General features: G+C 36.7%; 1 protein-coding gene across 1 annotated transcript in view; it reads left to right on the forward strand.

Annotated features, from left to right (window-relative positions):
• The window catches only part of PDE10A (phosphodiesterase 10A), a 171,685-nt gene that overhangs the window by 44,325 nt on the left and 101,271 nt on the right, over positions 1–26,089 (forward strand). The gene's annotated exons all lie outside the window — the stretch shown is intronic.

The raw sequence follows: 26,089 nt of genomic DNA on the forward strand, positions 1-26,089 counted from the left end.
TATTTAATATTATTTCTAAATTGTTCGGCAAGAATAAATGTCCGCTCAGAAAAAGTGTGGTTAATTCATTGTTGGTGATGTATATTTGAGTCTACTTGCAGCATCAGATACGAAATACAGCATATAGTGTTTGTAAAATGTGGTAGCGAGGCCCAAGTTACAGTGCCGTTTGAAGCTTTTAAGAGGCATGCTTTGCAGGAACCTGATATCTTACCATGGAACAGAATGGAAAAAACACAAATTTAATACTCAATCTATGATTAAGAATGAATTAGCTGTCAAAATGAGTCTGTAGTAAATATCGAAGATAAGTAAAAAACTAGTCTATGTGCAGAAGACTCTGTTATGCTTTCACATTTTCTATTGCTTCTTTTCATCCTTGTTGCTCTTATCGTATGGCCTTCTAAACTCTCAGTTTAGCACTTTTGATTTTGAATGATGTGTGCATACTTTTGAAGGTATTTTCTTGCATTAATTTTCTTTGACAAAAGTTAAGGCTTTGCTGAATACTGCAGAAGGTTAAAACTTTTAAGAGGTACAGTGGGTGTCCATAACTTACATGATTTTACAACTTTAATTTTTCTTTTGTTGTCTTAAGATGTGCTATTGAGCATGTTTCATAATCATGTGCTTTTTAATTATTTGTATAAGCTTTTTGTTTAAAAACTTAATCTGTAATTAATGCAAATGTGGAAATATTAATAATTTACTATGTTTATATTTGCTTGTTAACTCTTCAGTGTACTTGCAGATGTAATAGAACACACTGGGACAATTTTATTTGATTTTACACATCTGTGAAGCCCAGTCCATGATAGACATGGCAAAGTTGACTGTGTTAGTATCACAAATCGAGAAAGGGCAGCCACTGCAGTAGCTTTACAGTCTAAGGAGGCTCTGAGAAGTTCAGGGTGGGGTGTCTATTTGTCCGTGTTTATTTCAAATACCTCATATGGAGGTCTGATGGGAAACAGCTTTTCAGAATGGTAGAGTATTGCTGGATCTTGGTACTGCTCATTTAGATTGTTGGGATGGAAATCACTCAAGTAGTGATATGCCTGTCTCAAAATATAGCTTTTCTTTGGACTGGTCTTCCTTGGCCTCTGTAGGCAATGCTTGCAAAATTCAGCTGAGTCTCATTTGTGAGAGTCTTACATGATTAATACCCTGGTGACTGTTGGATTGAATGCACAGCATTTGAGACTAAAACACAAATGTGCTTTATTCCTGGGGATTGGGTGCTCAAGTATTTTAGAAATGGTTCGACTTCATGTTATTGGTAGACTACGCAATCTCATATTAAGATGAGAGCATCAGGCATAATATTTGTTGTGAAAGATCATCACACTGCATTTCAAGCAGATAGTTGACTTAAGAGATGCCTATATTGCACTGAAGTCAAATTTCTCACCAAGTGATCTTTTATTTATATATTTATTTATTTTGTTGGCTGTGTAAGATGTCAGAATGAATAGAATGTGATACTGTGTGCAACTCTGCCACACTTTAAATTATTTAAAATTATGCAATATTGTACAGTTGTTGGTTTTTTTTTTTTTCTCCTGCTTCCTCTGCTTTTTCCCATATGACAATGGATATTATTTTGAGATTATTGAGAGGAGTTCTCTTTGGTATTTTTTTCCTTTCCCGGTCTGATTGTTGTACAAATTTTTCATAAGGAAAAGTCTGTTAAAATAATGTTTTATGGAGCCTCCTTATCGGAAGGGCTGAAGACTTTATCTTAGTCCTCTTCTACCTCTGGCCTCTAGAGACTGTACTCCCTGTAAAACTCTCTTCAGGAGAAATGCACTCCAACATATGACTGAAAGGTTGGTATTGAGATAAATATTCACAACAAAAATAATATAAAAAGAGGAATCGAAGCTCTAGATAAACTTGTATGGTTTTTGTTATTGCCACATCTAGAGTTTTTCTCTGAAAATTCTTATCTTCTGCTTAAACTTCACTAGACGAAATGTAGTTTTATACTTTAATTATTAGGGGCATAATTTCACCTTTTGATTTCTATAGGAAGCAGTTTCACCCCATGGATTCAATGAGGATTATCCTCCAGGTAATTTTTGACAGAATTTGAAGTTAAAAAATATTTTCTGAGACTGAAGTGGGAAGCTTTCTTACGTAAAGTCACATTACACAGGAAATTAATACTAAATACATTTTACCCACAAAATGCTAATGCTGATAAAACACAAAACCTCATTTAATAAGTTAGCATCATTTTAATAATAGTGTGAAAAGACAGTTGTGTTTCAATGTGTGACTAATTATCAAATTTTGGTCCCTTAGCTATTTGTGGGCTGAAATGATTTCATTAAAATCAGCAGCATGATCTCATAGTCTTTAAGGGAAACACCAGGTGCCATACTCTTCTTTTGATTTTTTTTCTATTGCTTCTGTTACTTCAAATTCATGAAATCATTTTCTTTCCTGAATAAAAACTACTTTAAGACATACTTAATCTCACTGATCAAAACCATTTTAGAATGACTCCATTATTTAAAAAGGCAAGTTTTTGTGTGAATGGATGGCTTAAAGTTATGTTATGAAGAGTAACTTGAAACATGCACCACCCTTAAAAGAATTAAAAATGGTGAGATGTAGAATGAGTTTTAGCTTGTGTGAAACAATGCCCAAGAGGGTCCATAGAAAAAGTGTAGACAGTGGAAGGGGAAAAAAGTCACAGAAGTGAGCACTTAAGGCTGAAGTAATGACTGCAGAAAGGTTTGCTGTGACCAAACATTTGATAGTTTTATCAATAGAGCACAGTCGGGAACACAGTAGGCAAAAGATATTTATGGAGCTAGGTGTGGTCCAGGCAGTAGGAGTTGATGACGTTCTTCTTGATTGTTTTTATGGCTAATTGTACATGGCTTTCATACAGTACTCTCCCTTCCAATTAGTGCTGGGTTTTGGTATCCTACCTTCTCCTCTCCATCGTACAGCAGGAGCTGCTTACTGCAGTACTGCCCATGTACACTGTGCTGCTACCCTGGGCAGCCAGATGAGCAGTTCCTGTTAGTCAGTTGTTATGCAGCATGGGGACAGTGCTCAGGAATGTCCAGTACCATTTCTGTCCATGCCCTTGTGTGCTTTCTTGGTGTGCCTTCAGAGGCACTCCCAGATTCTCATCCCTCAGGCATTCAGAAGGGATAACAACAGTAGCTGTCCATCATTTCCTTGACTTTTATGTAACAGTGGACTTCATGGTGATGAATTGAATGCTGCTTGTGCCCTTTTTTTTAATCTGCTTCTCCCTTACTGTTTCAGGCTTTTCTACTCCTGGGTTTGGTTTACAGAACTTTATCTCAATTTAATTTAATTAATTAATCAGTTGGGTGCATTAACATTATCACAAGTGAAACCAGGGAACTCTCACTTCGGTTGTTATAATGGGACCAAGTGAATGAATTTTCTCAAAGGAAGGTTATTAGTCGCTTGCTCTTGAACTTGACAGCCAATACAAACCTTCTCTTGGGCTAGAAATATTCCATAGTTTTCATGGAAGTGGGAACACATGCACAGAAATCAGTGGACACCACCAAGCATGAGAGAAATTACGAAGAAGCTTTATCATTTGAAAATCATGATAAACTGGAGTACTGATCCACTCTGAACAAAATAAAATGTGATAAATAGTGCTAAATACAATGTATGCAAATGTAAAATCAGAAAGGTAGAAATGTAGAAAGAGCTAGGTAGAAGTAATGCAGAATCAGATATAGGGATAGCAGTGTGCAGCAGAATGAGTAAGTCAGCAAAACATGGTGAAAGTTCTGTTGGCAGAAATACTGCAGTTGAAGCGAGAAATAACATTTCCACTCTGTTTACCATTGGTGAGGCAGAATCTAAACTAACAGGCGTGCTTAAACTGGAACACCAAGCTGTAAGGACATAATGAGTCAGAATCCAAAGGAAAGCGAGAGAATTTGTGAGAGGTTTAGAAAATGTAAGTTTTAATTGTTCTAGAAGAGGGAATGAGGAGAGTGATATACATAGGTTGCTTCAAAGGTAATGCCTCCTTTTTATTTCCATAGAAACTCCAACAGATGCAAAGTAGAAATAAAGCTGATACAGAGAATTCTTGGCTAAAGAAGCCTATTTTTCTACATAGTCACTACCATTAGCTATGCATTTTTGCTAGTGATGAGCAAGAGCCTACATGCCAGTTTTCGTGACTGTTTGGAACATGGCTTGTCTTTCACTTTGCCATCACCACTGCTGAAATGTACAACCCACTGTTTCAACGATGCTTGCATCCACTATTTGGGCTCCATAGAAGTTCAGTAAGTGTTGATGGACATCATTGGGTGCATTTTTTTTTTTTTTCCACACAGAGGAATTCATTTCCACACCTTTGCTGTAAATGCATTCCAGGTCAGATGCCATTTTGTCAGACTGCCCCTCTGCAGTCATCTGTCACATGGCAAACAACTCATAATGGAAAAGATTCAGTATCTGTTGCTGTACTACCAATATCCTTCTCTGATGTTGTGGGACAATATAATAAAATAGAAGGCATTACTTTCAGAGCAGCACACATTTAACAGCTGTCAGTCTGAGACAAACTGTTATGTGCAGCAAGATAGTCCTCCGTAGGAGGTCGTGGTATTGCAAGAGAAAATGTAGGATTTTCATTAGTGAGATACAGATTAAATAATATGAAATAATTAGTCATTAAAGCAATGTAAACAGGAATGCCTACTACCCTAGATTTTTCAAAATAACTTTAAAATGTCTGAGAAGGGATGCACTTTAAAGTAATTGTGTGATCTTCTGATCAGAATGAGAATCTCATGTTCTGTGTTTGCGTTGGTTACTGTGTAATTGAGTTTGTATTTTCTTTATTGCATCTGTTGTTTAACCTTGAATTTGCGAAATTAAGGAATTATTTCTAAATGCTTTGTAATAGCAGAAATGAATATTTCAGCTTTGTTTTCACTAACATATAAATTATAAAAAAGACAATTAGGGACTGTCCTGCTTTTTATTAGCCTTTAAAGTCTCTGCTCTGAAGCTTGAAAGCAAATAGGAAAGCACAAGATTTATGAAATTTTAGAAATCACCTCCTGTCTTTACTGTTATAAAGAGCAATAGTTTAAACTTATTTTACAGCTTTTTTTCCTTTTTCTAGAACAGAACTTGGTATTAACAACGTTATGCCATTAAGTTAATGTGATTAAGCAGTTTGGTTTGCTTTACTTTCTATTCTTTGCATCTTCCGAAGAGCATTAGAAGTAATTTGTAATCTAAAAGGAAAGAATTTGGACAGTATGTAGATAAATGTAACTTCAAATAGGAACTTGGTGTTTACAGAGGGGACAAACTGTTCTTCATGTGTGTGTTGACTAAAGACAACTGCAGGTCGATATCTCTGTGTTCAGTTGGAGAAAACTGCATGGTGACAAGCTGTGCCACAGCTTGAAAGTAGCCTCATGATCACAAGCCCATGTTCTCCTTTGGAGAACTTCAATTGCTCTGATATTTGCTGGTAAAGTAATTCTGCCAGGCACACACAGTCCAGAAGGCTCCTGCAGAGTGTTGAAGATAACATTCTGATGCAGGTGGTAGAGGGGCCAATGAAGAGAGGTGTGTTATTGGACATTGTTCCTATAAAAAAGAATGACTGGTGGTTTCCTGGAGTGCATTAAAAAGAGCATGGTTAGCACACTGAGGGAGGTGATCCTCCCCCTCTACTCTGCCCTGTTGATGGCCCATCTGGAATGCTGTGTCCAGTTGTGGGCTCCCCGGTTTGAGAAAGACAGAAACTTTGGAGAACTTCTGTCGAGAGCCCTGTGGAGGGCCACAAAGGTAATCGGTCCTGGGGCATCTCCCTTATGAGAAAAGGCTGAGAGACCTGGGGCTGTTCAGCCTGATGAAGACTGGGGGGTTGCTGGGGGAGATCTTATCAGTGCTTATAAATATCTAAAGGATGTCAGTCAAGTTAAACAAACAACTTATGAACTAGCATGGCAGCAGAATATAGCCACAACATTCAAACCTGGTGAATTATTTTGGACTCTATATGGGGAACTGCAGAAACCTGGGCAGGAAATTATTTAGGTGTGAATACAGTTACAAAGGAGGCCTGATTTAATGAATACTGTAGCGTGCACTTACAGTGTGTTATTATTTCTCATGAAAAATGATGAATGTAAATGTAAAAGATAAGCTATGGAGAAACCAGGTGTGTGCTTGGGGGGGAATAGTATGTAGGCCTCCAGTGCTTATTATGCAAGTGTTCAGCAAGATGGATGATGTTTTCAGGTAGTTAGTGCCCTAATAGAGGGTTTAGGCCAAATTGCAGCAGCTGAATGTGCAGCCTGCTTCTTGTGCTTTGTTTTGTTTTACCCAGTGGTTCACAAAATTCGCTCTTTCTTCCTCTAGTAAGTACTGAATAAAATATCTTGAAACAACAAAGCAGTAGGAGACTTCACTTCAAAAGAAGGTGGGGGGTTAGAGTTAAAGGCAGGCAAGATCAAACTTCATGGACTGAAGGAATGCAATGTGTGGATTAGGGAGACGCGGCAATGGGACAGTTGTTGCCTAGAGCCTCTAGCTGTTGTTTTGTACTGCATGCACATCAAAAAGAAAAGTTTTGGAGACTCGTAATTTAAAATAATTTGAACTGACAGTTTTCCTTTTATCACTTGAGAGCCAGAATGTTATTACAGCACAGTATTATAGCTTGGTCTGAATTATCCAAATGTGTACAATTCACCTTCACTAAGCAGCAGGATTTACAAAAGAATCAAAGCAGGTTGGATGACTGTTATAGAAATAAGTTATTCGAAGTCTTCTACAGGGTTACATCTCCTTTAAAAAGCTTAGTAAAGCATTTGCCATTAAATGAAGATACAATCTTTACACATTTGGCTTGTTGTCTTTTACAGTACTATTTTACATTCTCAGATTAAATCCCTGTTATTCTCATGCTATTCTATGCTTGCTGAAAGTATAGGAATGCTTTCCTGTGTATGTGACATCTGAGAAACGATCCAGCATTTTCGTAGAGGATGAAATTTCCCTTTAGGGTAAGGCTTTTAATTCCTTCATCTCATCAGAGAGGGCATTTCACTGAGAATTTATAATGTTCCTCAGGTGTACATACCAGTGATGCTTTCCAGAGGCAAATTCACAAACTTAGACACAAGATTTGTTCTGTATCTGTATTCAGTAAAACACTGTTTTGGAAAAGTTCATAGAATCATTGATGTATTTCATTCTGACCTGTTTTTACTGGTTACATACTTGTCTTCTGCTGAATGAATGTGTGAAAACTAGCCATTGCTCTCAGATTTTGAGTGATTTGAAAAATCGTCTGTGGAATATATATATATGTATTTAATTACATTGGTTTTGGTCAGGTAATGCTGGAAAAACAAACCACCAAACAGGAGGGACTGCGTATTAAGGACAGCATTTTTGATGTGGCGGTACTACACGGAGAATTCCTATTGATTTAAGTGAGAGGTGATAGGAATGGTTTCCAGTTCTGACAGTGAGGTAGCTTTATGCTTGAAGTATAAATATAAGCCCTCTTGCATGCTCTTTTTAAAATGGTTCCTCTTATATTTGAAGTGTCCTTTCATGTTATTCTGTGCATTACTGGTAATTGATGTCAGCAGCTACCACTTCTGGACTGACACAAACTAGGCAAACTTTGTATTTCAGCTGGACAAGGAATGCAAAAATACTCATTCTGGTTGTATGCTGTTGTCAGTAACAGCATATAGTTAAACTAACGAAGATTGGTGTTTCTGAGCAGCCAATACTTTAGCTGTTCTGCTTGTTTGGGAATATGAAAGAGGGAGAGAGAGATCTGGTTATTTAAGGGACCTAACGCAAATGACATTTGAAAATGTTTTTGCAGGGTACATGGAGAAAAATCATTGCGTGCACAAGTATAAACATTGATAGATGCTGTCTAGTAGTTGTAAATCATATATGTGGTTTCCGGTAAGAGACATATCAATGCTGAAATATATTTGAGTGTACAGCTACAACATTAAGAGTAAAAAAAAATACAATATTTTATGCATTTTTGAGTGTCAGGAATGTTACAAGAGTTTAAAGATATTTGAGTTTCTTCTTTCATAGAGTGAAATGGCACTAATTTGGACTCCTCCTAAATCAAACGAAAGTGCAGAAATCATTTATCCTTCTTGTTGCTTTGATACAATCATAAAATTCATGTTCTTAGACATCTGTGATTTTAATTAATATTTATGTATATCAAGGTGGTATTTAATTGAAAATACACTACTTTCTAGGCAAATGCAGAAATGCTATATTCCATTATTTTGATATTTGTCAGCCTATTTATTTATTTGAAACAACAAGGTAGTGACAGCGGGCGCCAAAAATTAAATTTTTAGCCAGTACTTTCTCCATCTTGATATAGCAAAATTATGGAAACACAGGAGGATAAAACTTTAAGTATTTATTACAATGAGATTCATTTTGTTGTAAAGGAGTGACATTGAAACCAAGGCACGTAAAAACCAGGTGAAGGCAGCTCTGTTACGTGCTTGCAGAAGGAGCATGCGTGTTTTTGATGCTTTTCCTTTCCTGTTGTGTCTGATTTGAAAGAAAGAAGTTTTTCACTTCTCACATTCCAACAAAAGTCCTTCTGCTTTGCTCAAGTTTCTCTCTATTCCAAACAGTCAGAGCTTGATTTTAATACACTGGTTTCAGTTGCTCAGAGGCTAGAAATACTGCACAAAATGAGCTGGCTGTATGTCTCTACGACCTCATCACAAATCAAAAGCACTCTGAAACAGACTGCATACAGCTTCCAACTTGTTGCTGTGGTCTGCAACAGAAGCTTCTGTTATGTTTATGTGAATAAACACAGCTCTGATTGTTCTTTCACTTGCCCTGACTTTACTCATCACTCTGAAACAACTTTTTCAGATTCCTTTTCTTTAAATGGAAGGCTCACGTTATGCACATATGCTACATTATATTACTTGCTGTGGTTTTTCGTTTAATGTTTTTACTTTGTAAAATGCTGCATGGATTTTTGTAACAGAATAAGCAGATAAATTAAAAAATTATTAAGTGATGTGTTAGTTTGGCAAGCATAGCTATATGTATTTATAACAGGGGCATGTTAATCCTTTGTATGCTTCGAGCAATTTAATTAAAGCTCCATCATAGTAGTTATAGTATGTGTGTGACACGTTTGCATCATATCTGTATGGTAACTTTTTAGAAGTAGTTCCCTCAAATAGTAAAAAGTTGGAATTTTACCTTTATGCAATTTTTTTTTTTTTTTTTTTTAAAGAGGAGCTGGGGATGGTGGTGGTAAGGAGTGGCACTGGATCTCAAAAGCACATTACTAATATTTTATCTCTGGATTTGCAACATTTACTTTAACTCCAGAACATCTTTCTAGCATGAGCATTGAATTTCTAGTAGGAAAGTGTTGTCCTTAGCTGATGAAGCAGCTCAGAAGCTCTTCCTGTTATCTGTTAAAATAAAGGCCCAATAAAAAGTTGTGTGTATGTGCAACATGAATGTGAGATGTTCTAGCACCTTACTGAAAATGAAGCAAAAAATCCTACCGCTCTATAATGTTTATTTTTTTTTTAAGAAATAAATAATTTATATATATAAAACAGTAATAAGTCTCTGGACTTTTACTGCATGGAATCCAGTAATAGTTTCAGGAAACTCCTGAGTTTCTGTAAGGACTACGATCTGTTTCAAAAACTGACCTCCTTCCTTGACCTGCTCCCAGCTAGATCTCTTCACTGCAGGCTGCTTATGGCAATCAACAGTGTCAGTTCAGGTAGCTTTAGCTAAGAAGGGTAAAGATCCTTTAACGTTGGCAGGTGTTTCCACTACTGGGCTGTTATGTGAGATAAGGTGTTTTTGATGGCTCCTGTTGACCTGTTAGCCATATACAGAGCATATCCATTGCTTCAGGCTCTCTTAGGCATCACCCTGCCATGCTCTGGTCACAGAACCTGGAGAGCAGGCAATAGTGCCCCTGGAGATTTCTCAAGTGTTTCTTTGATTTAAGAGAAGCTGAGATGGGCTGTGCTCACAAGTTATGATTTATAAGAATGCTCTGAGCATAAGGAAGAACAAAGTTTCAACATGTTTTTTTTTCTTTCTCAATACTCTTGGTTTGGATAGCAGGTAAAATGTCTGTCCCATTTAAATACATTCCTAGATATGTCTCTAGGAATCTTTTAGCAGTTGATCTTTGCAAAGGATTTTATTGGTTATGGTTGTTGTTGTTGTTATTTTTGTTGTTTTATTTTTAAACTAAAGATGACCATGACATAGAAATCCAGTAGATTACTATGTAGTATTTATAGTGACTTGAATTAATGCAATATTGTCCATTAGTCTACTAATTGTTTAATTTCAGAGACCTGCCATACCACATTGAGGGAATGCAGCATATCACACTGGCTCGGGTTTACAGCTTTGCCCAGTTAAAACTTGTATATTCTTACAGAAATTATTTATAATGTCAGCTGATTTGTTTCACTTTCACTGATTCATTCAAATTTGCACTATATGTACATTTTATGGGCATATAGTGCTTAATTTATCTTGAAAAAAGAAGATGATGACAATACAATACATTTCAGAAGAAAACATTTTGAGTTTGTATTGATACAGAAGGACTGTAATCTAGCATTAAAAATCAATAAGTAATACTAAAACCCAGACACATAAGTATTTGTTCATGGTAATACTAATACTTGGGCCATATTTGTTGTTGGCAGGAGGATTGATATTTTTCTTTGAATTCCAAATAGAATATACCTTAGCTGGAGAACACCGACAAGATACAATTTGCAAACTTCCTTAAATTAAAAAGCTATACAAAATAGACTTTATTTATTTACTTATATATTTATTTATTTGTTTATTTAATTTTAATAAATTGCAAAGTTGAAGCAAGAAAGGTAGAATTATCACGAGCAGCTGCTGGAATATATAGAAAATGATATTTTTCCTTGAAGTGGTTATTTCAGATAATTATCTCTACATCCATAAAGTCGCTCACTTTTCATGTGCCTCGAGTTAACTTTTGGAACTTGCTTTTCAGCACTTCCTATGGGCAAGGCTTTTTGTTATTTCACTGTTCTTTTTCATGAAGAAATGCTGCAAATACTGATCCACATGTAATTCTGCTGGTAAACCCTTTATGTAACAGGGAAACAAGGATTGAGTTTTAATCTTTTAAGATAATGGTTCTGACTAATAGATTGAACCAGGAGGGATGGTTACACACAAAACAGTTACTGAATGACAGCTTCGATTCCAGTATGTCTGTGTCTCTTGGATGACATCTTCAGCTTGACTAGGTCACCTGCTGATGTTGAAAAACAGTGCTTTGGCTGATTTTTTCTTTGTCTGATGCCAAGAAAGCTCAGGCGTGTTTTTGTCTCTTTTAGACCATGCTATTTGTAATACTTCTCTTCATAGTTTGCCAAGGAAATTGATTACCAAGGCTTAGCTTATTCCAGTGCACCTACTAAGGAAAAGTTAAACAAGCAGAGAGTTGCGTATTGAAGAATAAAGAGGTTCTGAGCCTCCTGAGGAGGTGGGCTCTCACCACTTAGTTGTATGTTCTGAAAATGCACACTCATTGAAATAGAAGTGCAGATGTGTTAGTTTTGTTAGAAAGCATGCAAATTAATAATTCCTCTTACACTTTCTGAAATTCAAAACAAAATGTTAGTATTAAGCAGTATATGATTTTGATGTAATTGAAAGAATGCAATGAACTGAATGGAATGAGAAGAAAAAATTTTTTTTTTCCTACTATAAAGAGGATTTTTAAATACTGATTACAAATGAAAACATATTTTGGAATGTTGGAATAAGTGTATTGGTTGGAAAATCCTGCTTTCCAATTATTTCTAAGAACCTAAATGGTTAGATTTGTTCTTTTTCTTAGCATTTTATGTATTCTGAAGATGCTGGTAAAAATGCCTTTCTTGAGAAGAGTAAGCTTTAAATGTTAGGAGGCGTTGAGTCTTGCTCTACAATTTCTGGTACAGCTCTGGATTATTCCAGATTTGAAGGTTTCTAGTATGTAGGACTCTGGTTTATATTTAATTTTGATTTATTCTTTTCACAGATGTCATTAAAATGTTCAGTTAGTTCAGTAGAAAATTCTAATACTATGTGTACTGGACTTTGGGAGAAAAATAAAATAAACTTGGTGGCACAAAGATATGATGACATCAAATGGGATGTCCTCACTATTCTTTTCTGTTGAAGAGGTCTGCTGAAATTGAGCTTTTTTGGTGCATCAGTTTTTGGAGGGTAGAATTTCCAATCAGTTCAACACACAGTTGCTCAAAAGCTTGTGAAAATACAAAAAGCATCTGGAATATGCAGTTGGGTGTAGAAGATAAAGCAGTACTGTCAGTTTTGGAGGTAATTGGCTGTTGGGTGAGTTTGAAGTGATCACAGAAAGTAGTATTAAAACCTATGAGCTCAAAAATATAGAATCGTATCATAGAATTGTAGAATGGCATGGGTTGGAAGGGATCTCAAGGATCATCAAGTTCCAGCCCCCTCTGCCACAGGCGAGGCCATCAACCTCCAGTTCTGGTACTAGACCAGGTTGCCCAGGGCCCCACCCAACCTGGTCTTGAACACCTCCAGGGGTGGGGCATCCACACCCTCTCTGGGCAGCCTGTTCCAGCACCTCACCACTCCCTCTGTAAAGAGTTGTCTCAAAAATAAAACCCAACCTCCCCCTACCCCAAGATTTTAAAATGCATAGAATAATGGATTTTTCTCTCTGAAGTAGAAAAGGAGGTAGAAGTGTAATAGCTTTTCTAAGTCAAATCTCCAGCTAACTGGGTTGTCATTTTGATAGTAGATGTTCTCTAAAGAGCTTAAAGATAATAACCAATTGCCCAGTAGTTGAAAGCCTTTCTCTGTCACCTGTAAATGGTACTTTTAAATCACATGACTTTAGAGATATAGTCTTACTCTTTTATTGTAGATGTCTGGAGGTTTTGTTTCTTAATTTAAGGAAATTGCATGTGTGGTTTTCCTCAGATTTTTAATATGTTCATTTTTTATGTTTGTAGAAGAAAGCATACTTTCAAATTTAGGAGAATGCTCTTTGTGAAAAGAAAAAAAAAAAGTTTGCAGGTACTTCATAGAGTAGACTGCATAGAATAAGAAATGCTTGCTGATGTAATTGTTGTTTTGGAATCGATGTACAGTATGTAAAACAATGTTGTAGGAGGGCTGCCCTTGAAGTAAAACCTCCTATTATGTTGGCCCATGATATCAGAGACCCACATTAAAAAAAAAAATAAAAAAAATAAAAAAAAAAGAAGAAGCATTACTTTTGGAGCAGCTCTTCCATCTTGTGTTTCCTGACCTTGATACTTTGAATATCTTGCAAGTTAGAATACATATATCACTGTAATTTGAACATAATGTTACAGTGTTACTTCTTTTCTGGCGATGTAGACCGGTGGTTTGTGGGAGTTTGAATGTCAAGTTAGTTTGTTAGCTCACAGAATAATGAGAGCAAATTACCAGTGCTATTAAGTCCTCAAAACTGATGCTCACAAAAATTAACCCTTTATTCTGTAAAGTAATGCATCTGTAGTGCTAAAGGAGAAACTGTAATATACTGTAATTTATGAGTGCTTTTTGGTTTTGATGCCATATTCTTCTGAGAACTCATGGTAATATTTTTACTGCAGCACAACACAGAGGCTCTTTTTAGTTATTATGGGTGATCCTTCACACCACTGTCAGTTAAATTGGAGTGTATTAGAATTTATGTTCTTCGAGCTACTGAAGTTGGATGCTTTCCCAGAGTCAATTTGAAAAAAGTTGAAAAATATTGAAAAGCTACCCATGTGTTAAATCTCTATTTCATCTGATAAAATTTTTAAAGTTTTTTTTCTTTAATTCTCTTATTGGATATTTTATGGCACAGCTTTTAATTGTCTGTTTATAACAGTAAATCTGCCTGTTTATATGTTATCAGTGTGCTTTTCATCTTTATTTTTACAATTTTTGCCATTATATAATAGTGTAATGGGCCATTGTGGTTGAATGAGAAGACATGCAGTCAGTCAGCCAGCTTGCCAGGCAGAAATCTGAATCACAGCTCCCAGCACCATAGCACACTGAAGTGAAAATTTATGACTAGTATTGTGGAAATGTGCCCTGATTTCCTACATTAGATTATCTGTCTTATATCGACATCTTTGTAGTACTGAAGTATTTTCTGAATGTAGGAGATGCTCAAGCAGTCCATAGATAAAATCAGGTTATTATAAAGCTGAGTTACACTGAGAGATGAAAATCCTTTTTTTTTCTCAGTGAATACTTCATCATCCTTGCTTGTGAGATGTGTTCATATAAATTGTTATAGTAAAGGTGCAATGCTGAGCAGGCATCCTGTGAATACAAGAACATAGACTGAAGTGTCTTTTGTTGTTGTTTTTTGTTTCTTAAGTCCTCAAGTTCTTAGTTCCCAGCTTTCTCATTTTCCTTTCACTTCTGCTCTGCCCAAGTTTTCTTTCCCCTCTATCTTCTAAAGGTGGTTTTTGGAGGTGAACACATGTTAGTGAGCTACAGTGTCTCCAAAACAAAAAGAGTGTGGAATTGATGGAGGGGGAGGAGGACAGGAAAAAAGATGAAGCTGCTTGTTTTCAGTTTCCTGAAACTAGCCCTGTATTCTGTGGCATTTTCTTATGCCTTATAGTAAAACTGGGCACCTGATTGAAACACTGTGACTTTATTTTGCCCTGTTGCTAACAGGAGAATGTTAAAATGGTAATAAATGGATTGCTTGAATTATTGTGTAAAATAACACTGATAGGAGAAGTTTTGCCAGATGAGATCTCATGAGTAGAAGACTGCCGCACCAGTGGAATCTTCTGGAAGAGCAGCCAACCCCATATGTTGTTTTTTGTTCTACTGTGCTAACATCCAAGTCAGTAGGAGGTATTTCCATTTATTTCACCTTCTGGGGAACACGGTTCTCCAAGGACTGGATCTTGTAATTCCTAGCTGGCTGTTAGGAAGTCATTTCTTTTGGACCTGAACAGGCAGTGTGCTTTTGCAGCAAGGAAGGCCAAAAGCAATCTGGTGCTGCCTTAGGATGAAGGGGGAGGATAAAGGGAGGGGATTCTTTCCCTCTGCTCTGCACTGATGAGACGTGTCTGGGCTTCTGGGTCCAATTCTGGGCTCCCCTGTAAAAGAGAGACATGGACCCACTTAAAGGCTATGGAGATGACTGAGACTGATCAGCCTGCAGAAGGGAAGAATCAGGGTGATCTTATCTTCTTGCATATGTAGTTGTGGAGTTTTAAAGAGATGGAGCCAGGGTCTTTTTGGTGGGTCCTGGTGACGGTTCAAGAGACAACCAGTACAAACTGAAACACAGGACATTCAAACCTGAGCACAGGAGAACACCTTTTGCAGTGTGAGAGTGACCAAGCAGTGGGGCAGGTTGCCCAGAGATGATGTGTAGCCTCCTTTCTTAAAGATAGAGACGCTCTACTCACTCAAACCCAGCTGGGTGATGCCCTGGGCAGCCTGCTGTACCTGCACCTACCTTAGCAGAGGCTGGTTTAGGCAGTCTCTGATGGGGCCTGGCAGCCATTGTGAATCTGTGATTCTTGTGTGGCTCTCATCTGATGTTTAGCTGAAATACTGGATGTTGCCAGACACCACTGAACAAGCTGTACGTTCTCATGTATTTTTTTTTGAACAATAACGTCAATTAAATAATGTTATTAACATCGTTAACTAGGTAAAAACTTGTGGTTGAGGAATAAACCTTACAACAATTGTGGAATGAAACGTGTTTGGGGTTTTGTTGCACAACTTGTGTTAGTTAGCTCTTACGCACATAAGTAGTCTCATTGACGTCAGTAGGAATACTCCTATAAGTATACACCAATGCAAGCAAGGATTGCACAATACATCCTTGTCTCTGATGTGAAAGTAAAAGCATATGTAACATATTATTTAATTATCACTTCAAGCCTCCTTTATTTTGGTAGCATATTCATTTAAATATCTTAAATTGCATTACTTTTCCTAGGCCATGTTTTACTAACATGAAGATATCGTTAGATCCATCACCATAAAATGCAGCAGTTCACACCTCTGAAAAATCAGTTTTTTTTTCTATTTGTTTATTCAGCTGGAAAATAAGGGGTAGCAGAAAAGGAAAATAATTATTTTCCTCTATTGTCTTTTAAATAAATCAGTTTCTTGCTTTTTTTTCCTGACAGTTTGGTAATGTCACTGCTTAATGTTCAATGTTTAATTATTCTGAATGTGGCCTTTCTTTTCCCTGGAAAAGAATTGAGTAGATTTCTCTTAATTTTAAATGTCAATTGAAGTTTATTGTTGTACAAAGAGGTATTTGAATTAGCTTAGAAACTTGCAGAAACTACTGCAAGGTAGTGCATGTGAATATTTAAAGTTAAAAAAATGAAATGATCTAAGAATATGGTGCTAAAATTTCAGAAATGGAGTCCATTTCACTTTGTAAGAAGTGTAGGTGTTAATCTATCAAAGTAGCAGTGCCTTTACAGAGAGATAATGTCCAATACTGAAAACTGTACTAAGCCCATAGCCAAAGTACAAAGACAAACAAACACTCCCATTGGTTGGAAGTTGATATAAGAAAATTTGAAACTGGAATTAGAATGTGATTTATTTTGTAAATGGGAACATTATTTTGTCTCCATTGCTAACCTGAAGAGACTGACTAGGAGACATGCTGAACTCTTCTACTGCTTTCATCTTTTATTTAAAATTAGATGTATTTTTAAAAGATATTTGCCAGTCCAGCCTTCAAATTATTACGCATAATGTAAGCTAACAGATGAGAAACACATTTTGTGTTAAATAGAAGGAAGGATCTTGGCTGTTGTGGTTTGTTTTTGAGGAACTCACTTCTCATGACTTTGTGGATATAATTGTATCAGGTTTCTTTGTAAAAAGAAATTATCACACTAAAAAGTGGTTGGTTTCTCTGGGCTTTTTACCTTTCCGTTTTATAAAGGATGTTGACTGTGTTTTTCTCTGTGCCTTCTCAGGCAGAAAGGTTGGAGGGAAGAATGAGAAATGCTGATCAGTGCTGCTGTAGATATGGTCCTAGTACTACCCAAGCAGGGAATGCTCAGGTATGAGCATATGTGTAGTTGTTCCTTACAAAGAGGTTTGTATCCTGGGAAACTGTCCTGACAAGTTTACTAAGTGCTTAGATGGAGTAGGATGCTCCTTTCAAGAGGAGGAAGTACACAATTTCTGTGTCCTACTTAGTGAAATAACAGTGAGACTTGGCACACGTGAGTATTCTTCATAGGAGGTTTCGTCATACTGGATCTTGTTTCTGCACTAAGTTAGGTAGTGTTTTAGTTAAGATTAATATGAGTTTACGCTATAAATGTGTTACAGAGCTTTATTTATGGGCTTCCTCTTGAAAAAAAAAATCAGCAATAAAATTTTGCTACTAAAGACATCGGGGCTATTCTTGCAACAGAATAGTTTCTCAAATATGGAAATACATCAGGATCGAGTGTCAGGTGGATGGAGGACATCACATCAGCCAGAAGGTATTACTGGAGAAGTCATGAATCAAGAAGTTTGTCCCAGCTTTCTCTCCAATGGGGGAGTTAAAGTATTCCTACCTTGTCTAATTGTTACATTTTAAGTGGTTTCATTTATGACTGTATATAATCTTTCCAGAGATTAGATAGGTACAAGTCCTGGGTGACCTGACATTTTTCACACTGAGTTGGGAACGAACTGCATTTTGACACTTATCACTGTTAATTTGAGTCTTACTGGTCAGGTATATTTTAGGCTGGAGACAAAGTACCCTAGCTGTATGTGTTGCACAGGAGAATATAAATGAGCAATTAATTGTAAATCACACTGAAACGTTCATTATGGGTTTATAAATACATTTTTACTTACCTCATGGTGATGCGTTATGTTTAAGTGTGTTGATAATTATTTTTATCAGTAACCTTAAGATGATACATAGCATTTTTGTCAGGCAAAGATTTTGAAATTAGTTTGATTACAATTTGCAACTCTTAAAGCATGTGTATATTCATTTTGTTAGGTTTTTCAGAGCGTTAATTAAATCCCCAAATTTGATCCCATCATGCACCTGGAGGTTAATAAAGCTTGTTGCGGGTCCCTCAGTTATTCTGAAGCGCTAATTAGAACTATGGAGAAGCTGCTCCTCAGCCTGGAAGGAATATTTAGATTAAAAAAAAAAAAAAAAAGCAGTGTACATTCAGACAATGGAAGGTATCACACTGTTAACACTGTGCCCTGGAACATTGTGCCACATACACAGTTTGGAGTGTGCATTGATAGCCTGCAAAAAATGAGTATTCAAGTTAGGGACATTTATTCACCTCATTATGCCTTTGTATACTTCCCATGGAGAGATCGTAGGCCTTTAAACTCTAATCAAAACTGATTTTTTAAAAATGCTCTTGGCCTTTTGCTTTTTACTTTACTTGTGTGAATCAGTGCTCAGAGATGTCAGTAGTTTGCAATCCTTGAGCTCCAGGTTTTGGGAGATGAGAACACTTAAGTATTCATCTGTGTGATGAGGATGCCAGCTTGCAAGACACCAGTCATACCTGGAAATGGCCTTGTAAGCATCATCACAGAAGCTGGTGGAAACCAAAGTTGTTTATGTCTGTGTGTATCCTGGCATCTGGTTTGTTCAGATGCATAGACACATTCATGTCTTTTTCATCAGAACTAAGGAATTTGAATTACAGTGTACCAGATAAAGTGATTATTGGTATTCTTTCTGTATAGAAGCGTTCCAGCTCTGGTTGGCTGAGCTAGTCTTTGTTTTCTCTCTAAAGCTTAAGCAGAGGTGCTGGTCTCCTGGCTGAGATGTTACACGCTATGCTGCTTTCTGCCACATGCACTGCACAAGTGACTGCATCTGACTGGGATGGAATTGGGTCCTAAATGCATACAGAGCTTGCAATTTGGTAGAGTGACTCAAGGCTGGCCAAATTAACACTTCATATTTATATGATGATTTGAAATGTTAAATGATAAAATTTATGACGTGAAACAAATGTATGCCCATTTTAAATATCCAGATCTGCAGTGTAGTGCTGTTTATGTAGTTGTTTATGTACTACGCTGGTAGCTTTTCTGCTAGTGCTGTTTTTCCAAGTATTGAACGCAGGAACTGTGCATTGGTTTGTTTGTTTGTTTTTTCTTTTTCTAGCAGTGTGAGTCTGACTTGTAGATGGAGAGACAAAAATACTTGAATGGAGCTGTTCACAGCCAAGTTTAAATTTGAGTTGATTTTTCAAGACAAGAAAAACCAAATAGAACCTTGGCTGTACTGATTGCTTAGAGTAAGTGACTGTACTTTTTGCCAGACCAGTAATGTCAGGTTTCACAGAGTTTGGGCACTTGCTTGCATTACATTCCTGTATACTTAAATGGATTAAGATAAAAAGTCTGACTTGAAAAGGATATTCCAAAACTGACTGTGCCTGTGGTTTTGAATCCTGATGCTTTGAACAAAGAAGGGATTGATTTAATGGGATTAATGCTTAATCCAAATGAAGCAATGTACACGCATGCCTTGAATGCTTTGGAGAATGACTACAAAAATTATTTATAAGGTTTGGTTGGAAAGATTATAGGGAGCTGATTTTTGTGTTAGGAAGCAATGAGGTGTTACGACTTTAAACTAAACGAATATGCAGAGTTGGGTTCAATTGTCTTTCTTTGAATTGCTTTCAGGTATTTTTAAGGTTTTCCCTTTTTTAGCACTAGTGTGGCATTTATTTTCAAATGTCCATTTGATAAAGTGTTATAAATCTGTTCTTCATTTTGATATTCCAAATAAGAATATTTACTTTAATGTTACACATTTTCACTTATATTTGATATAAGGTTGTTACCTGCTTCAGGTCTTCCCTTGTCTGAAAAGTGTTTATTATTATGTTTCTTTTTCTTCCATTTGTTTGTTGATATTTTTGACTTACAGATTCTCCATGGGGCACAACATTTTGTTACTTACATGGTGACGTTATGCCCTTGCCTATGTTTGCTGGCCCCTCTGCAGGAATGAATTGTTTATAAAACCAAACATGCTCATGTGTTTCGTTGAAATAAAAAAAGAAAAGAAAAAAAGAAAAGAAAAAAAGAAAAAAAAAACCCACCCAAATAGTTGCAGTTGTAAGATTTAAAGTTATTTGTTTCCAAAGTCTTCTATACATTAAAATCAATTTTATTTCTTTCATTAACCAATTTATGCTCTCACAAGGATTTTTAAACCCTTGAGTCCCATCCAACTTCATGGAGGGTCTGCCATTTGCATCAGTGTTGCAGAGGGTTTGAGGAATGCAGTGACTGCTGTCTTCCAAGCTTAAGCTGTTCTGGGATAAAATGCTGAGCCTCAGTAGCTAGCTAGACTGCCTCAGTAATTTTCATCCACTCTCTGCTGCCTTCCCATGTCCCCCAGCCTGTGATCTTTTTACTTGCATTTTTGTTTTGGTTCTTAAGGATTGTTCTCAAGTTTTCCTCTATTGGCAGGACCAGAACCTTCAGGTGCTAACTAAAATTCTTGCCTAATTGTGGGGTTTGATGAAGCTAGTGGCTTTAGAAAAATGCCAAATATCGCAGCACTAATGAAAATAGTTCAGAAATAGCTAATGATGTGACTGACTCATGCTGCTAAATGGAGCTGATTTTGAAACATAGCTGTAGGCTTCAATTCTTTTACCTCATTCCAGTTGATTCTGCTTTACACTGAGCTCGGTGAAACTATTCTCAGTGGAGGATGCAACACAACACGCATTCAGAAGTGGAGCCGTTAATCGATTCAGTGCTACAAAGGTTATCTAGTATGCAAGAAAGTCCTTTACGCATAGTACTTTACACGTTTCAAGTACTTTACACACACACACACACACTCACAAGCATAAATATAATTTTCACATTTTTTTCTGACTTTAAATGAATGTTGGAGAGTGGCTTAAAGGCAAGTAATAATTACTGATACCTAATGTCTGCAGGAGGTCTTGTTTCTTTGTTTCTTTTGGAATCCAGCCATGTTATATCTGGCATAGTAAACAAACACTGCATAGGAGCATCCTTATGCACTGAGCTGCTTTGTTTGTTGCTGTTAAGTGCTGGAAGGGTGCTTCATACTGCGTTGGCCAAAGAATATGAATAGTTCTGTTCCGTGAACACTCCTATTCCATAAGCTTTGTCCACTGTCATGCTTTATTATCTGTTCTAATATGTGTTTCATCTGGAAACTTGTCTTCATTCACTTCAGGATTCTTCAAAAATCAGTTTGCCAGTACCTCTACTCCTAGTTCTGCAGTTGGAGGGAGTTTGCTCTCTTTAAAGTCTCTGGACTTATTAGGGGATGTTAGCCTCCTGTTCTTCTTGAGAACATATACTGCCTCATTTCTTCAGGTTGAGTATGCAAATTCACGCTTAAGATTTTGAAAATAAGGAAGTGAATGTTACCATTGTAACCAAAACTCTCTTCTCCGTAAAAACGTTTTTATGCCTGAGTGATGTGCAAACTGTTGCTATGTGTGCCATTTTCTTATTGTCACTGTGTCGAATTTAGTTTGAAATTCTGGAAGGGCAGCTTTAGGTTAGGAATGTTCACAGATGTAAAAAAGTCAGGAGAGTTATGAGCTGTTGGGTCTTACCCACTTCTTTTGGTTGGGGAAAGATACCTGCAGGTGATCATGCTGAGCAAGAAATACTGTGGTTGATACAGTTTGGTTCCTTTTGGGAACTAGTGTAAAGCAACAAGTCTCGCAACTTAGAAAGGCAGTTTTGAAACAGCAAAATGATCCACTTCCATAGCATGCCTAGCTACAATGAAAGTTGTTGGAGCATGTCTTTAAGTAACAGTCACAGGACTGAGGAAGAAAGTTTGTTTCAACAACCATCACCAACATTTGTCTGTTTAATGTTGAAATTACTGGACTGTGGTATTCGGGAGCAATATTTGTGTTTGCTATAGTTAGTTTACTAAGATAAGCAATGAAGAAATGCATCCATAATTCCCTCTTATACTCTGTATGGTTCTGACTCTAACTTCACTGAAAAAGAAGGCATTTATCCTAGCTTGAAAAGGAAAAATAAAGAAAATACTCTTGTAAAGACTGAGGAGTTATTTAAAATAGAAAACACATAACCAAAGCTTCGATAGACTAGCGTGAGCTCTGTTAAATGAGTAGAACAGCTTGAGCCTCAGGCACATGCAAAGTGGAAAAATAGATACATAGTTATTTGGTAGAATACATTGAAGCATCAGTCCAAGATGTGTGTTTATTTTCTGTCATTTCGTTCTCTCCCTTCTGACATCACAGAATGAGTGCATTGCCAGATAATATTGCCACTTGGCAATAAAAGTCCTTTTTGCTGATCAAGAAATTGCCTCTTGGGTGGTATTGTGGGACAGGCTGTCTTCCACCCTCTGCTTTGCCAGTTTGATATCATCTTGCTCTAAAATAAACAAATTATACTGAATGATACAAAAAGCACGGTAATACGAAACAATTGCGCAAAACCTGTCATTTATAGAAAGGCTGTCTTTCCACTTACTGTTCAGACAGGGATAGCCAACAAATGGAAAAAATGAAACCAAACAAGCCTTGATTAATGTTTTCCGTGCCTATGAATTAGCTTTTAAAGCTTAGACAGCATGGCCAAAGAGAACATTTCAAACTGAGATCTGTGAAGAGAACCTAAACAATTGTGCTGGTCAGGAAGCTGGGAGCTGCTGACCTGGTGCATGGAGAGGGCAAGCTGAGCAGTTCCTTTGCCTGAAGTTTGTTCTGAGGGAAATGAAAAGAGGAAGCGCTCATCTGATACACACAAACCCTTTCATATCATATTTTTATTATAACTTTTATTATTTAGTCACAAATCCAGAAAAAATAGCGAACATTTGCATAACGTTGGGCATTAGTAAGTTGCACAAGAAAGATAACAGCACTGAAACATAGGTTTATTGCTTAAAATAAAAATATAAGAGAGAAAGGTTGTTTGGTGTGTGTGTATGTGTTTGTTTAAACAGGATGTGTATGAATCAGGAAGGCAAACTCTGAAGCATAGATGGAATGAATTGATGCTCAACCAAAATGTCAGATTCCTCTAATTCTCAGAAGAATTAGGATCATTCTGGGTTTTCTGGCTGGGTGCATGCTAAAGTGTTGGCCAGAGCTCTACCTTCCCGAGTGAGATCCCTCTTGATACTACCTGACCGCTGTCAGAGAACATAACTTATGCTTCATGCCAGAGTTGAGGAACAAGAGGAGGTATCGCTGGAGTCAGTGTGGAGTAGATAAGAAGATTCTTGTTGTGTAAGAAGTAGTGGATGGTTTTTCTACAAAGACTGCATTTTCTTAATGCAATTTTTTTTTCTGAAGTCACGATGTGTTATCATTGGATTTTGCTGTTCGTTTGTTTTTGTACAGTGGTCGCATGTGTTTTTCAAATAAATAGACCAAAGATCAGGAGAATCAATAAAACTGATTTGTTTGTATGCAGAAAGCAGATCTAAATTATTTGTGTTTTTTTTTTTTCTTAAAAATTTCATGTAAATTTTACTCCTATTCTACTTGCACCTATCTGTATCTGGCACTGAAAAAGCATGTCAGTACAGATTCATTTATGGAAACGAAGGAGGATAATTTAAAGGTGGTTATAGGATTTCTTATAGCAGCTCCATGAATCACTCTCCAAGTAAGGTTAAAGCTGAATTTTTGCCTTCAGGTTGCTGGAATTGCAAGATCCCTGGAATATTAATTAAACCTTTGACACACAGAACTGAAGTCTTATTTCAAATTGTTTTATTGAATTTTAATGTGTGTATTACAAAAAAAAAACATCCTGTAAAGATTTCAATGAGTGTCTCTATTGAAGTTAAGGAATAAATACTGTGCACATTAGAAAGCTGAGGTTATTTTCACTTCAAACATATATCAAACCTTGCAGAATTTCCATTGCTAATTTTACAAACTTCCAGTTCCTTGCTTCTTACTAGAAGGGAAAACTGTTCATTTATTTGCAGTCCAAAAACATCCTTAAACTAGCAGATATCCTCTGACAAGCCTGTATTGAGCATTTCTCATCCTAAATTTAAGAAGCAGATCAATTTTACTTTCTGATGACCAACTCTGAATCTTAAAACTTTGTAGTCATTTATGAGCGATTCTCAAAAAATACATTATCTTTTCAGATTTTATTACTATGAAATTAGAAAGAGTTAGTTTGTTGTTTACTTTTTTCTTAATCAGATTACAAAGCTATCTTAATTAGTCTGTTTTATTTATTTATTTATTTTCAGTATGGGAGGTGTTGGTCACAGAATCTGAAAAGTATTTTTCATTCCTGTACAAGACGTAATTCTTTATAGATGCATTGTGACCTGAATTTACATGCTGTTCCCTAAGGTTAAATCCTCAAAGTAGTTTGAATACAAAGTAGTTTGATATTTTTTTTTTCCAAACTTGTTGATCATCTCCTCATTTGGCAAGAATCCTTTCTTTCCCAATGAAAATCAGCATGCTCATTTAGCTCCCTAATTTGAGCAGCCTGTATCTAGTTTCTTGCCTGTAAGTGGAAGTACTGATATTTGAGGCACTGGTAACCCAGGTAGGCTGCAGCTGCAAGTGGGTAAGAACAGTGGTATTTTGGACGTAGGTTGTGCTGGTGGGGACTGAAGGATGGAGCTGTATGTGTACGGGGAGCAGATGGTCGGGACCCTACAAACAGCACTGATGTGCTGTGTCCTGAATGTTTTTGTAGTATTTGTAAGAGATCTCAAAGCTTATTGTTGTTGGATAGCATTTAAATACACTGCAGTTCTTTTCAGCATATTCTGATACTGTGCCAAATGTGAAGTGGGAAAATTGGTCTTGTTTTTTAGCATGAGTGCTCCCCAAAAGAGGTCAGAGTTGTCTGGAGGGAAGTTTCTCTTCTGCTGAATCCAGTCTGTACTCTGTGGTTACTTTTCAGGTGTACTGAAACAGTTACGTTTATACACTGACACCACCAGCCGAGGAGTATTTAGAGTCATTACATATCTTGTTGTTCCTTTTCCCCTCAGATCTAATTAATGCTTTGTATTCAATGTATGCTCCCTGAGGGACTACTTGAACCTCAGTTTCTTGGGACATTTGCACTCCTTTCCTATCCTCCCTTGAAAGCCCTCTGCACATTCACATTCCTATCCCTGAAGCTAGTGGTTTTCTTTGGTGTGTTTGTGAAGAGTCTGAGCAGATTGTCATTGTTAGAATTTGGGAATTTATTTATTGTTGTATCGGGGATTTGAGAGTTTGCCTTTCGCTTGGTTTTCCGAAGTGTATACTGGTGTTTTTCCTTTCATGGCAGCTGCTATCTTTTTATCTAAAATTGCATTTATTTTGATAATCAATAACTAGTAGGCATTAGAATTCTGCATCTGAAAACAATTTGTGTTTCTCATATCACTTCATTAATTCTTGTAATTAAAGTTTACACTTGGTTTTGGCGTCTTATGTAGAGTTTGATTGCTTTTGCTTCACTTGTGTGAATACCAAATTTGGGTGTACCAGTTCACATTCTTCTATCTCCTTCCTAATGAGAGCCTGTTTATCAGCTTTCTGATACATTCTCTTGCATGTCTTGCAAATAAGTAATTTCAGGGTTCTGATTATGTCTTAAACTCAGGCGTATAGCATTGCATATGCTTGTGTTCATTATTCTCTACTACGGTACTGATGGGTTAATGGTTGGACCAGATGATCTTTAAGGTGCTTTTCAACCTTTGGGATTCTCTGATTTTATGATTCTATGACACACCCAGCCTTAGACCATAGCTAGATGTTTTCTATCTTACCATGTTTCAATTGTCATCTGCTTTCACAGAAAAATAAACAAAAACAAAATCCAATTAGTTTTTTACTTCATCTTCACTGCAGTCTCGTGTCACACAGCAAAATTAGTTGTGGTGGCTTTGTTATTTGCTGCTGAGGCATGTTGCTATTTTTCGGAACTGCTTCTGTAATATCAGTTT

The sequence above is a fragment of the Cyrtonyx montezumae genome, unplaced genomic scaffold (assembly GCF_038088225.1).
Source record: "Cyrtonyx montezumae isolate F1298 unplaced genomic scaffold, pur_monq_1.0 scaffold_0, whole genome shotgun sequence".
NCBI lineage: Eukaryota > Metazoa > Chordata > Aves > Galliformes > Odontophoridae > Cyrtonyx > Cyrtonyx montezumae.